The sequence below is a fragment of the Oratosquilla oratoria genome, chromosome 1 (genome assembly GCF_046742065.1).
Source record: "Oratosquilla oratoria isolate Oo_2021 chromosome 1, ASM4674206v1, whole genome shotgun sequence".
NCBI lineage: Eukaryota > Metazoa > Arthropoda > Malacostraca > Stomatopoda > Squillidae > Oratosquilla > Oratosquilla oratoria.
Window position 1 is genome coordinate 129,344,494 of NC_134777.1, and position 13,830 is coordinate 129,358,323.

The 13,830-nt window shown below is 36.4% G+C and overlaps 1 protein-coding gene across 1 annotated transcript in view; it reads left to right on the top strand.

Annotated features, from left to right (window-relative positions):
• Nucleotides 1–13,830, top strand: part of LOC143026970 (uncharacterized) — a 79,853-nt gene that overhangs the window by 42,806 nt on the left and 23,217 nt on the right. The window lies entirely within an intron of this gene.

The window sequence follows — 13,830 nt, forward strand, 5'->3', positions numbered from 1 at the left end:
CTTCACCCCATCCATCCATCTCATCCTAGGACATCCCCTCATGTTCACTCCTTCTACATCTGCCTTCCATTCCTCTTTTACTAGTCTTTCTTCACTCATTCTTTCCATGTGTCCAAACCATCCTAATACTCTTTCATCAACCCTATCACCCAACTCCCTTTCCACACCTGTTCTCCTCCTCACCTCCTCATTTCTCACTCTATCTAGCCTATTAACCCCCATCATACTTCTCAGACACCTCATCTCAAACACATTCAAACTCCTTCTCTCTTCCTCTCTTATGTTCCTCTCTTATGCTCCAAAAATAATAGTAATAAAAAGAATAAACTAAAAAAAATTCAGTGACAGCAGTTCAAAAGACATAAGGATGGTTTGCAAAAACCTGCTGCAAATGGCAAAGATATGACAATCTACAAAAATATTAACATACAAGGCAATAGAATATGAAAAAAATATATATATGACAATAAACTATGGTACTTGTGGGCTATTACAAAGGAGCATACCAACAGGAGACCTTTTGGTCCATAACAAGGTCAGATGCAAAAAAAGATTATGATAAAAAATTTAATGGCACAAATGATAAAATAAATGCATAGGTACAGTTAAATAATAAACAGGTGAATAATGATAAATTGACAGATAATTAAAAGCAAGGAAATAAACTAACAGACAACAAACAATTGATATAAAGCAAATGGCAGGCATTACAGCATCTTGCTTAGGTGTTTAAACGAATCTTAAAGCTTCAAACTGAATGACATTGCACTGCCTCTGCAGGAAGATTATTCCATTTATTAACTGCATGGTTGGCATAGTTGTTTCTACCCACTTCCAAATTAAATTATTTCCTGACAGTTTGAGACCATTATTTCTTGTCAGATTCTCATTCATTATGAAAATTTTGTCATTTTTTATGTCAATCCCCTTTAGAATTTTAAAGACCTGTATCAAGTCACCTCTGAGTCTACGCTTTTTTAGGGAAAACAGATTCATATGTTTTAGGCAATTTCCATATGATTTTTTTTTTTATATTTGGAATCAGTTTTGTGGCTTGCCATTGTACTTTTTCCAGTCTGCCAATGTCTTTAATGAGATTTGGTGACCATACAGAAACAGCATATTTCAAATGTGGACAAACTAAGGATTTATATAGCTTGGTAATGAGAGATTGACTTTTGAAGTCAAAAGATCGTGCAATTGGTCCTAGAATCGTATTTGCCTTCTCAGAGGCTGAAATATACTGCTTAGATGATTTGAGATCATTACTGATAATTATGCCGAGATCCTTTTCACTATCCACTTTTGTTAACGAGTTTCCAAATAACTTGTAATTGTACTTACTGCTATTTTTACCTATGTGCATAACCTTGCATTTACTTGTGTTAAATTTCATTAGCCACTTTTCAGATGTAGTTTATCTAAATCTTCTTGAATATCTAATTGGTTTAAGTAATCATTTGCCATTCCACACAGTTTTGTATCATCAGCAAATTTGGAGATGATAGATTTTAGTCCATGGTCTATATCATTTATATATACCATGAATAGAAGTGGCCCAAGAATGGAACCCTGAGGAACTCCACACATAACATTTTCCATCTAGACGTTTTGCCATTTAGAACAACTCTCTGTTTTTAATCATTCAACCAATTACTAGTCCAACTTAATAGGCTACCACTTAAACCATGTAAAGCTAGTTTAGTAAGTAGTCTAGGTATATTAAATCTATATTGTTTCTTTTGTCATAATTTGAAATGACTGTTGTAGAATTCGAGTAACTTAGTCACATAAGAACAGTTCAGTCTGAATCCATGCCGGCTGTCATTTATCAGTATCTAAATGATGTTACAATAGCATCTCTGATGATAGTTTCCATAATTTTTCCTATGATTGAAGTCAAGCTATAGGCTTGTAGTTATTTGGTTTCTTTTTGTCACCATTTTTGAATATGGGAGTAATGTTAGCTAGCTTCCATTCTCTTGGGACATCACTGGATATGATGGATTTCTTGAAAATAATTTCTAACAGAACAACAATCTCATTTTTCATTTCCTTTAAGATTCTTGGATACCAACTGTCAGGCCCTGGTATTGTATTAACGTTGGGTAACCATCTCAAGTAGAGTGTTTCCCCATGAGCCGTCTCCACCCTTTACTGTCATTTCTTCCCAGCAGATTTCTTTGCAATTAAAGTCGCCCATCATAACTATTTTTCCTCCCTCTTCCATTATCTTGTTTAATGTTATCTTTGTGTCCTCTAATATACTTTTATGTTCACTCTCTTCCCATGAGGCTGTTTTTGGGGGCACATAATTTATCACAAACTTTCTGTTCTTATCTCTGTCTTCTACTTCCATCATTATCATCTCTACTGTATTCTTTCCATATGTGACACACTTCACCTTTATATCCTTCTTAGTCAGGAACATAACTCCACCCCCTTCCTTTTACACTCTGATTCTAATCAAATAATTATATGAATCATGTACTACACTGTTTCCCTTTTGTTTTTCTATTGTATGTTGACATTCTTTAGTTTCATATTCACTACTCTCCAATAGAATCTCTCTTTTTCTGACTACGTTCTTATCTCGTTTTTTTCCTTTGCTTCAAGTCTTTTCTGTTTTTCTTCCTCTCTTTCCTCTTTATTCATTTCCCTTTTTATCCATACCTTTTTATATTGTTCACTTGTTGCTAGTTTCCCTGTTTTGGATAAGATATTCTCAGCCGTAGTTTGTGACCTGAATTTAATCTTAATTGGTCTGGTCTTGTCTGTACTATATTTCCCGAGCCTGAATTTCTCTTCAATTTGTTTCATTATTTCTGGTTCATCTTCCTGAACTAATTCTAGTAAATTTCTTACTTTTTCATTTTCCTCTTTGATTCTTGTGGTTCTATCTGGGTTATGTTTCTCTTCCATTCCTAATATAATTATACATTTCTTTCTGTCTGCTAAGTCTCTTACTATATTCTCCTTCTGTCTCATCACTTTAATAACTGAGTTTTCAGTTTGTTCATTCATTTGCTGTCTGATTATGTCAGTGAATGCAACTTTGCTATTTTCTTGGATTTTTTTCCAACCCTCCTTGTTCTCCTTATTATTCTCCTTTAAGACTTTATTCTCTTCTTTTAACTGTTTTTTTAATTCTTCAATTTCCTTAGTTAAGTTTTTGTTCGCCTTCTCTAGTTCTTCCAATTTTTCAACCCTCTGTACAATTTTGTTAACATGACCGAACCTACGCTCCAAGTCCTCGATCATCTTATCGACCTTCTCTTCTAGTCTTGTCAGTCGGGGGGTGGGGGGTGGGGGGGTGTCCCCCCCCCACCCTCTTTAAATCCCTGGAAAATATTCTCATCACTTTCTACTGTATTGCTCTTATCTATACTTCTAATCTTTACATTTTTATTAGACATTTCATCGTCGCTCAGCTGGTCGGGGGGCCGTTTGTTTACCTTTCGCCTGTCTGCCTGGGCCAAGTCCTCTCCTTCCTCATTTCCTTCCATTTCCCTCAGCAATCCCTCCCCTTCTCCTCTTTCCCTACTTTCCCACTACCCCACGAGCAATTTCCCCCCACCCTGTAAATACAATAGGCACTTCTCTTTGCGTTGGGATCCACGAAACTTCAATTTTCTTCAGAACGTCTTCTAAGCCGTCCGTTCGTTGAAGTGTGTGTATTTACCTAGTTGTATTTTACGGGAAGGGGAGCTATGCTCGTGGGGTCCCGTCTTCATTTCTCATTTTATCTAAACAATTTTTAAATTCATGTATTGTTTTTGCACACACCACTTTCTCATCTAACTTGTTCCAACTGTCTATTACTCTGTGTGGAAAGCTGTTCTTTTTCAAATCTCTTCTATAGCTGTCTTTTTTTATTTTCTTTCCGTGTCCTCTTGTATTTCTGTCATCCCATTTTATCAGATTCTCTCTATCAGTAATTTCTATGCCTTTCATGATTCTGTAAATAGCTATCAAATCTCCTCTCTCTCTTCTTTGCTCTAGTGTCTGTAGTTCAAGTTTTTGTAGTCTCTCTTCATATGATAGTTTTGAGAGTGTTGGTGCCAGTTTTGTAATTGCTCTTTGTATTCTTTCAAGTTTTTTTATACATTTTTTTGTACTTGGTGACCATATTGTTGCTGCATATTCTAATCTTGGTCTTATCAGGGTGATTAGGATTTTCCTCACCATTTCTTCATCCAGGTATGTAAATGCCACTTTGATTGTTCTTATTAAATTATAAGTTTCTCCAAAAATCTTATTTATATGTTTTTCAGGTGACATATTATTCATAACAATGACTCCCAGGTCCTTCTCATTTTCTACTTTTTTTATTCCCTCTTCTCCCAAATTATATGATCCTGTTATTCTGTTTTTGCTTTTTCCAAATTCCATTATACTACACTTTTTTGTATTGAACTCCATCTCCCACTTCTTACTCCATTCCTGTACTTTATTTAGATCTCTCTGTAGTGATTCACAATCTTCTTCAGTTTTCACTCTTTTCAGTAGTTTTGCATCGTCTGCAAAGAAGCTCATATAGCTTTCAATTCCTTCATCCATATCATTAATATATATAGCAAACATTATTGGGGCCAGGACTGTTCCCTGCGGGACACCGCTTATTACTTCATTCCATTTTGAGTGCTGGTTTCTTATCACTACTCTCATTTTTCTTTCTTGCAAAAAGTCTTCCATCCAATTTAGTAATTTACCTTGTATTCCTCCTTCAGATTCTAGTTTCTTAAGCAACTTCTTATGTGGTACTTTGTCAAAAGCTTTTTTTAGGTCTAGAAATGCACAATCAGCCCATCCATCTCTTTCTTGTATTATATCTATTAGCCTTGAATAGAAACATATTAAATTGGTGACGCATGATCGTCCTTGTCTGAATCCAAATTGCCTTGGATTTAGTACGTTGTTTTTTTCCAAGTATTTTACCCATCTATTTTTGATAATTCATTCACAAATTTTTGCTATTGTACTTGTTAGAGAGACTGGTCTATAGTTGGTAGGTTCTTCTTTATTTCCTCCTTTATATATAGGTACTATATTTGCTTTTTTCCAATCTTCTGGAACTTTTCCTTCTTTCAAGGAACTGCTTATTATGCTATGTATTTTGTCTGCCAGTTCATTCCTGCATTCTTTCAGAATCCAGTTTGCTATTTCATCTGGTCCATGTGATTTTCTGACATCAAGATTACTCAATTGTATCAATATTTCATTCTTTGATACTTCTATTTTTTCTATAGGGGGGACTTTCTCTTTCCATTCAATCTCTTCAGGTTGTATGTTCTCCCTTGTAAACACTGATTTAAAATGTTTGTTCATAATTTCCGCCATTTCCATTTCCTCAGTGTATTCAACTCCCCCTTGTCTTAATTTCTCCAAGTCCTGTTTGTTTTTCAGTTTATTGTTTACAAATCTGTAGAATAGTTTTGGTTGATCTTTACATTTTTCTATGACGTCTTTTTCATATTTTCTCTTTTCCTCTCTGCACGTTTGTACATATTCATTTCTATAACTGGTATATATCTTCCATTTTTCAGGTTTTCTGTCTTTTTTCCATCTGGTCCAGGCTTTGTCTCTTTTGTCTTTTAACTCCCTACAACTTTTGTTGTACCAGCATTTTACATATTCTTTTTCTTGTTTTTGTCTTGGGACATACTTTTCCACTCCTTTTTTGTAAATTTTTGTCAAAATATTCCATTTCTTTTCCACTGATGTTTCTTCTTTGTATATTTCTTCCCAGTTTTCTTGTTGAAAGAATTCTCTTATTTTATCAAAGTTTGTTTTTTCATACATCATTCTTCCTTTTCTATATTGTTCATTTCTTTTCATATATTTTTCTTCATTAAGTTCCAGTTCAATCAATATGTGGTCACTTTTACCTATTGGTGTTTTATATTCAATCTTGTCCACTATTCTAGGTTCAGATGTAATTAATAAGTCTAGTCTCGATGGTTCTTCTTCATTTCTATACCTAGTGTTCTCCTGTATCCATTGTGTCATTGTGTGGTCAATAATCATCTCAAGTAGAGCGTTTCCCCATGAGTCATCTCCACCCTTTACTGTCATTTCTTCCCAGCAGATTTCTTTGCAATTAAAGTCGCCCATCATAACTATTCTTCCTCCATCTTCCATTATTTTATTTAATGTTATCTTTGTGTCCTCTAACATACTTTTATGTTCACTCTCCTCCCATGAGGCTGTTTTTGGAGGCACATAATTTATCACAAATTTTCTGCTCTTCTTATCTCTGTCTTCCACTTCTATCATAATCATCTCTACTGTATTCTTTCCATATATGACACCTTTCACGTTTATATCCTTCTTAGTCAGGAACATAACTCCACCCCCTTGCTTTTTCTCTCTGTTTCTAATCCAATAATTGTATGCATCATGTCCTACACTGTTGGGTGGTAGTGGGCCTTTTAATTTTGTTTCTACAATTCCCATTATGTCCGGTTCTTTTTCTTTCAAATAATCATTCAGCTCATTCAATCCTGTTATTAATCCATCTATATTTGTGTAAGACACTCTTAGTTTTCTGCCACTTCCATTGTGTTCTCTGTTTCCCTTATGTTTTTCTTTTGTATGTCGAACTTCCTTAGTTTCATGTTCACTACTCTCCAATAGAATCTCTCTTTCTCTGACTCCGTTCTTATCTCGTTTTTTGCCTTAGCTTCCAGTCTTTTCTGCTTTTCTTCCTCTCTTTCCTCTTTATTCATTTCTTTTTATCCATATCTTTTTGTATTGTTCACTTGTTGCTAGTTTCCCTGTTTTGGATAAGATATTCTCTGCCGTTGTTTGTGACTTGAATTTAATCTTAATTGGTCTGGTCTTGTCTGTGCTATACTTTCCGAGTCTAAATTTCTCTTCGATTTGTTTCATAATTTCTGGTTCATCTTCCTGAACTGATTCTAGTAATTGGCTTACTTTTTCATTTTCCTCTTTGATTCTTGTGGTTCTATCTGTGTTGTGTTTCTCTTCCATTCCTAATATAATTATACATTTCTTTTTGTCTGCTAAGTCTCTTACTATATTCTCCTTCTGTCTCATCACTTTAATAACTGAGTTTTCAGTTTGTTCATTCATTTGCTGTCTGATTATGTCAGTGAATGCAACCTTGCTATTTTCATGAATTTTTTTCCAACCCTCCTTGTTCTCCATATTATTCTCCTTTAAGACTTTATTCTCATCTTTTACTTCTTTTAACTGTTGTTTTAATTCTTCAATTTCCTTAGTTAAGTTTTTGTTCGCCCTCTCTAGTTCTTCCAATTTTTCAATTCTTCGTATCATACTGTCAACATTACCGAACCTACGCTCCAAGTCCTCGTTCATCTTATCGACCTTCTCTTCTAGTCTTGTCAGTGTGTGTGTGTGTGTGGGGGGGGGTTGTGTCCCCCCCACCCTCTTTAAATCCCTTGAAAATATTCTCATCACTTTCTACTGTATTGCTCCTATCTATACCTCTAATCTTCACATTCCTATTAGACATGTCATCCTCCAGCTCGTCTTGCGGTCGCTTGTCCACCTTTCGGCGGCCCGTTAGGGCCAATTCCTCCACCTCCTCATTACCTTCCATTTCCCCAGCAATCCCTCCCCCTCTCCTCTTTCCTTACTTTCCCACTACCCCACGAGCAATTTCCCCCCACCCTGCAAATACAAAAAGGCACTTCTCTTTGCGTTGGGATCCACAATCTGCACTTTTCTTCAGAACGTTCTTCAAGCCGTCCGTTCGTTGAAAGTGTGTGTATTTACCTAGTTGTATTTACCTAGTTGTATTTTACGGGAAGGGGAGCTATGCTCGTGAGGTCCCGTCTTCATATCTCATTTTATCTAAACTATTTTTAAATTCATGTATTGTTTTTGCACACACCACTTTCTCATCTAACTTGTTCCAACTGTCTATTGCTCTGTGAGGAAAGCTGTTCTTTTTCAAATCTCTTCTATAGTTGTCTTTTTTTATTTTCTTTCCGTGTCCTCTTGTATTTCTGTCATCCCATTTTATCAGATTCTCTCTATCAGTAATTTCTATGCCTTTCATGATTCTGTAAATAGCTATCAAATCTCCTCTCTCTCTTCTTTGCTCTAGTGTCTGTAGTTTAAGTTTTTGTAGTCTCTCTTCATATGATAGTTTTGAGAGTGTTGGTGCCAGTTTAGTAATTGCTCTTTGTATTCTTTCAAGTTTTTTTATACATTTTTTTGTACTTGGTGACCATATCGTTGCTGCACATTCCAATCTTGGTCTTATCAGGGTGATTAGGATTTTCCTCACCATTTCTTCATCCAGGTATGTAAATGCCACTTTGATTGTTCTTATTAAATTATAAGTTTCTCCAAAAATCTTATTTATATGTTTCTCAGGTGACATATTATTCATAACAATGACTCCCAGGTCCCTCTCATTTTCTACTCTTTTTATTCCTTCTTCTCCCAAATTATATGATCCTGTTATTCTGTTTTTGCTTTTTCCAAATTCCATTATACTACACTTTTTTGTATTGAACTCCATCTCCCACTTCCTACTCCATTCTTGTACTTTATTTAGATCTCTCTGTAGTGATTCACAATCCTCTTCAGTTTTCACTCTTTTCAGTAATTTTGCATCATCTGCAAAGAAGCTCATATAGCTTTCAATTCCTTCATCCATATCATTAATATATATAGCAAACATTATTGGGGCCAGAACTGTTCCCTGCGGGACACCGCTTATTACTTCATTCCATTTTGAGTGCTGATCTCTTATCACTACTCTCATTTTTCTTTCTTGCAAAAAGTCTTCCATCCAATTTAGCAATTTACCTTGTATTCCTCCTTCATATTCTAATTTTTTAAGCAACTTCTTATGTGGTACTTTGTCAAAAGCTTTTTTTAGGTCTAGAAATGCACAATCAGCCCATCCATCTCTTTCTTGTATTATATCTATTAGTCTTGAATAGAAACATATTAAATTGGTGACGCATGATCGTCCTTGTCTGAATCCAAATTGCCTTGGATTTAGTACGTTGTTTTTTTCCAAGTATTTTACCCATCTACTTTTGATAATTCTTTCACATATTTTTGCTATTGTACTTGTTAGAGAGACTGGTCTATAGTTGGTAGGTTCTTCTTTATTTCCTCCTTTATATATAGGTACTATATTTGCTTTTTTCCAATCTTCTGGAACTTTTCCTTCTTTTAAGGAACTGCTTATTATGCTATGTATTTTGTCTGCCAGTTCATTCCTACATTCTTTCAGAATCCAGTTTGCTATTTCATCTGGCCCATGCGATTTTCTGACATCAAAATTACCCAAGTGTGTCAATATTTCATTCTTCGTTACTTCTATTTCTTCCATAGGGGGGACTTTTTCCTTCCACTCAATCTCTTCAGGTTGTATATTTTCCCTTGTAAACACTGATTTAAAATGTTTGTTCATAATTTCTGCCATTTCCATTTCCTCAGTGTATTCAACTCCTCCTTGTCTTAATTTCTCCAAGTCTTGTTTGTTTTTCAGTTTATTGTTTACAAATCTGTAGAATAGTTTTGGTTGATCTTTACACTTTTCTATAACATCTTTTTCATATTTTCTTTTTTCCTCTCTGCACTTTTGTACATATTCATTTCTATAACCAGTATATATTTTCCATTTTTCAGGTCTTCTGTCTTTTTTCCATCCGGTCCAGGCTTTGTCTCTTTTGTCTTTTAACTCCCTACAACTTTTGTTGTACCAGCATTTTACATATTCTTTTTCTTGTTTTTGTCTTGGGACATACTTTTCCACTCCTTCTTTGTAAATTTTTGTCAAAATATTCCATTTCTCTTCCACTGATGTTTCTTCTTTGTATATTTCTTCCCAGTTTTCTTGTTGGAAGAATTCTCTTATTTTATCAAAGTTTGTTTTTTCATACATCATTCTTCCTTTTCTATATTGTTCATTTCTTTTCATATATTTTTCTTCATTAAGTTCCAGTTCAATCAATATGTGGTCACTTTTACCTATTGGTGTTTTATATTCAATCTTGTCCACTATTCTAGGTTCAGATGTAATTATTAAGTCTAGCCTCGATGGTTCTTCTTCATTTCTATACCTAGTGTTCTCTTGTATCCATTGTGTCATTGAATGGTCAGTAATCATCTCAAGTAGAGCATTTCCCCATGAGTCATCACCACTCTTTACTGTCATTTCTTCCCAGTAGATTTCTTTGCAATTAAAGTCGCCCATCATAACTATTCTTCCTCCGTCTTCCATTATTTTAGTTAATGCTATCTTTGTGTCCTCTAACATACTTTTATGTTCACTCTCCTCCCATGAGGCTGTTTTCGGAGGCACATAATTGATCACAAATTTTCTGCTCTTCTTATCTCGGTCTTCCACTTCTATCATAATCATCTCTACTGTATTCTTTCCATATATGACACCTTTCACGTTTATATCCTTCTTTGTCAGGAACATAACTCCACCCCCTTGTTTTTTCTCTCTGTTTCTAATCCAATAATTGTATGTATCATGTCCTACACTGTTGGGTGGTAGTGGGCCTTTTAATTTTGTTTCTACAATTCCCATTATGTCCGGTTCTTTTTCTTTCAAATAATCATTCAGTTCATTCAATCCTGTTATCAATCCATCTATATTTGTGTAAGACACTCTTAGTTTTCTGCCACTTCCATTGTGTTCTCTGTTTCCCTTATGTTTTTCTTTAGTATGTCGAACTGCTTTATTTTCATGTTCACTACTCTCCAATAGAATCTCTCTTTCTCTGACTCCGTTCTTTCCTCGTTTTTTGCCTTAGCTTCAATTCTTTTCTGCTTTTCTGCCTCTCTTTCCTCCTTATTCATTTCTCTTTTTATCCATACCTTTTTATATTGATCATTTGTTGCTAGTTTCCCTGTCTTGGATAGAATTTTCTCTGCCGTTGTTTGTGACCTGAATTTAATCTTAATTGGTCTGGTCTTATCTGTACTATATTTTCCGAGTCTGAATTTTTCCTCAATTTCCTTTATAATTTCTGGTTCATCTTCCTGGACTAATTTTAATAAACTGCTTACCCTTTCATTTTCCTCCTTGATTCTTGCGGTTCTATCTGGGTTATGTTTCTCTTCCATTCCTAATATAATTATACATTTCTTTTTGTCAGCTAATTCTCTTACTATATTCTCCTTCTGTCTCATCACTTTAATAACTGAGTCTTCATTATGTTCTTTCAATTGCTGTTTGACTATGTCAGTGAATGAAACCTTATTCCCTTCTTGAGTTATTCTCCAATTTTTAGCTTTTGTAGCTATTTTCTCACTGTTTTCATTACTATTCTTCTTCAATTTCTCATTCTCCTCCTTTACATTTCCTAACTGTCTTTTTAGGTCCTCTACTTCTTCAGTTAAGTTTCTGTTAGCCTTCTCTAGTTGTTCCAATCTTTCAATTCTCTGGAAGATGGAGTCTACCTTACCTAACTTACGTTCCAAGTCCTCGATCACCTTATCAACTCTCTCCTCTAGTCTTATCAGTCGGGGGGGGGTTGTGTCCCCCCCACCCTCTTTAAATCCCTGGAACATATTCTCGTCACTTTCTACTGTATTTCTCCTCTCTATACTTCTAATCTTTACATTTTTATTTGCCATTTCGTCATCCGGTGGTCGTTTCATGTTGACCTTACGCCCGTCTGCCTGGGCCAAGTCCTCCACATCCTCATTTCCTTCCATTTCCCCAGCAATCCCTCCCCTTCTCCTCTTTTCCTACTTACCTACTGCCTCACGAGCAATTTCCCCCCCCACGCAAAACCAAAAAGGCACTTCTCTTTGCGTTGGGATCCACAGACTTCACTTTTCTTCAGAACGTCTTCTAAGCCGTCCGTTCGTTGAAGTGTGTGTGTGTGTGTGTGTGTGTGCGTGTTGAAACGGTTACTTTCTTTCCCTCCTTCCCCAGCACCACCACCCAAACTCCTGGACATGAAGGAGCAAGGTAAATATGCGTCTGAAAAAAAAAAAAAAAAACTTCATAGCCAAACATTCGCACAACAAACAACTTGAAACACCCTTGCAGTGAAAAAAGTTACGATGAGTTGTGTTAGATTTAAATATATTTAGACGGTCTCCAGTTCAATTCTGACTCCGGGAGTAATCTTATGGTAATCGACTACTGGAAATGCCACGCTGTAATCGATTACGCCCACCACCAACATCCCTCGTCCTTGTATTGACTAGGCCTGCACTGTATACTCCATTAATGGCCTTACCAGCCCCAAGCCTCTGATCATGTCATCAAAAGCAGTTTCAGTTTCTTCGAGATATTCAAGTAGTTGTGTTATATGATCTTCCTGCTCCGAACTATGCTGGTGCTGACTGGGATCTGAGAATAATGTTGACCTTAAAAGGTGTCCCACCAAGTTTTTTTTTCCTTAATTTGTTTCTCCTGGAGTTTGTATGGTACCGAAGTGTTTTATCCCTTTGTATTAACACATATTCCAGTGTTATATTCATGATTGTTGAAGTGCACATGTTAAGTACAACTTTAGGAGATTACAAGTAGGCTTAAGTTTTGCCACTTATACCTACATACATATACCGAAGGCTCTTCCCCCCTTACAAAGGAGGTAGCCAAAAAATAAAAGGCATAAAAACCACTCCCACCCATTCCATCCCCACATACTTCACTCCCATCCACCCCCTTCCCATCCTCTTTGGCGCCTCCTGGATGACAGGTCATCTTTACATTTCACCCACTACCCTGGGTCAGGAGCAGTGTCACAAGACACAGCACATCCACAGCAAGGCCACTTCACTAAATCGGCAACCATCCCTCTCCGTCCCCTCATGCAGAAATGGAGAAGACGGGGAGAAATCCCTTCGGACTACGTCAATTCATTTTTCACACATACTCCTTCACTGTAAGAGGCTGGTTGATTGAGGTAGACAAGTAGGTAAATAGAGGGGTAGGTGGCGAGAAATGAATTTTACGACTTGCATGTTTTGAAAACAATGGCCGCTAAGGAGTTGCATAGTTGTATATTCTCGCTCACCGTCCAATATTTGTAAACACAAGCTAGGGTATCGATAGAGGTGCTGATGTTGTGAACTGTTAACGCTAAGCCACTTCGCTTCGTAACAAGAATGCTTGCGTAAGCAGTATTGCTTGAGACAGTATAACAGCCTTTCTAATTGGAGAAAAGGGTGGAGGAGGAGAGAAATTATTGATGCGCGGAGGTAAAGTCACGCCCTTAAAGGGTGGCACTTATTTATGACATTCAAATTTATTGGATGAATTAAATGTGACGTCGAAGCAGACTTGGCTTGGTGGGTGTAAGAGGATCCCAGGTGGGAATCCTCTGATATACCTAAGACCATACGTTGTACCAGAATTTGTGAAGAAAATGAAGAGAAGTTTAAGTTCAATTTAATTCCCCTTCGTTTACTGAGTAATGGAACTTGACTAAAAGCATACACTACGAAAGAGGCATGGGGCCTACAGATGAGTGACTTACAATACTACAATGATGAAAAGAAAGTGAAGAAAGTTGAAAGTGAATGAAGAACTATAATACCATAGAAGGAACAGTTAACCGAATGAAACCAGTCATTAAGGAGAGAAGGGAACTGAAAGTGATGGTACCAACAGAGCTAACATTCACCATCCATCCCCCACTCACTCTCCCTCATGCATCACAGTATCATCCATACACAAGCATTCTCCATTCACCTCTATCTTTTATCCTCTCCCATACATCCTCAACAGAAATCCCCCTCCTTCTCAATGCCCCTTTTACCCCATCCATCCATCTCATCCTTGGTCGCACATCCACAGCAAGGCCACTTCACTAAATCGGCAACCATCCCTCTCCGTCCCCTCATGCA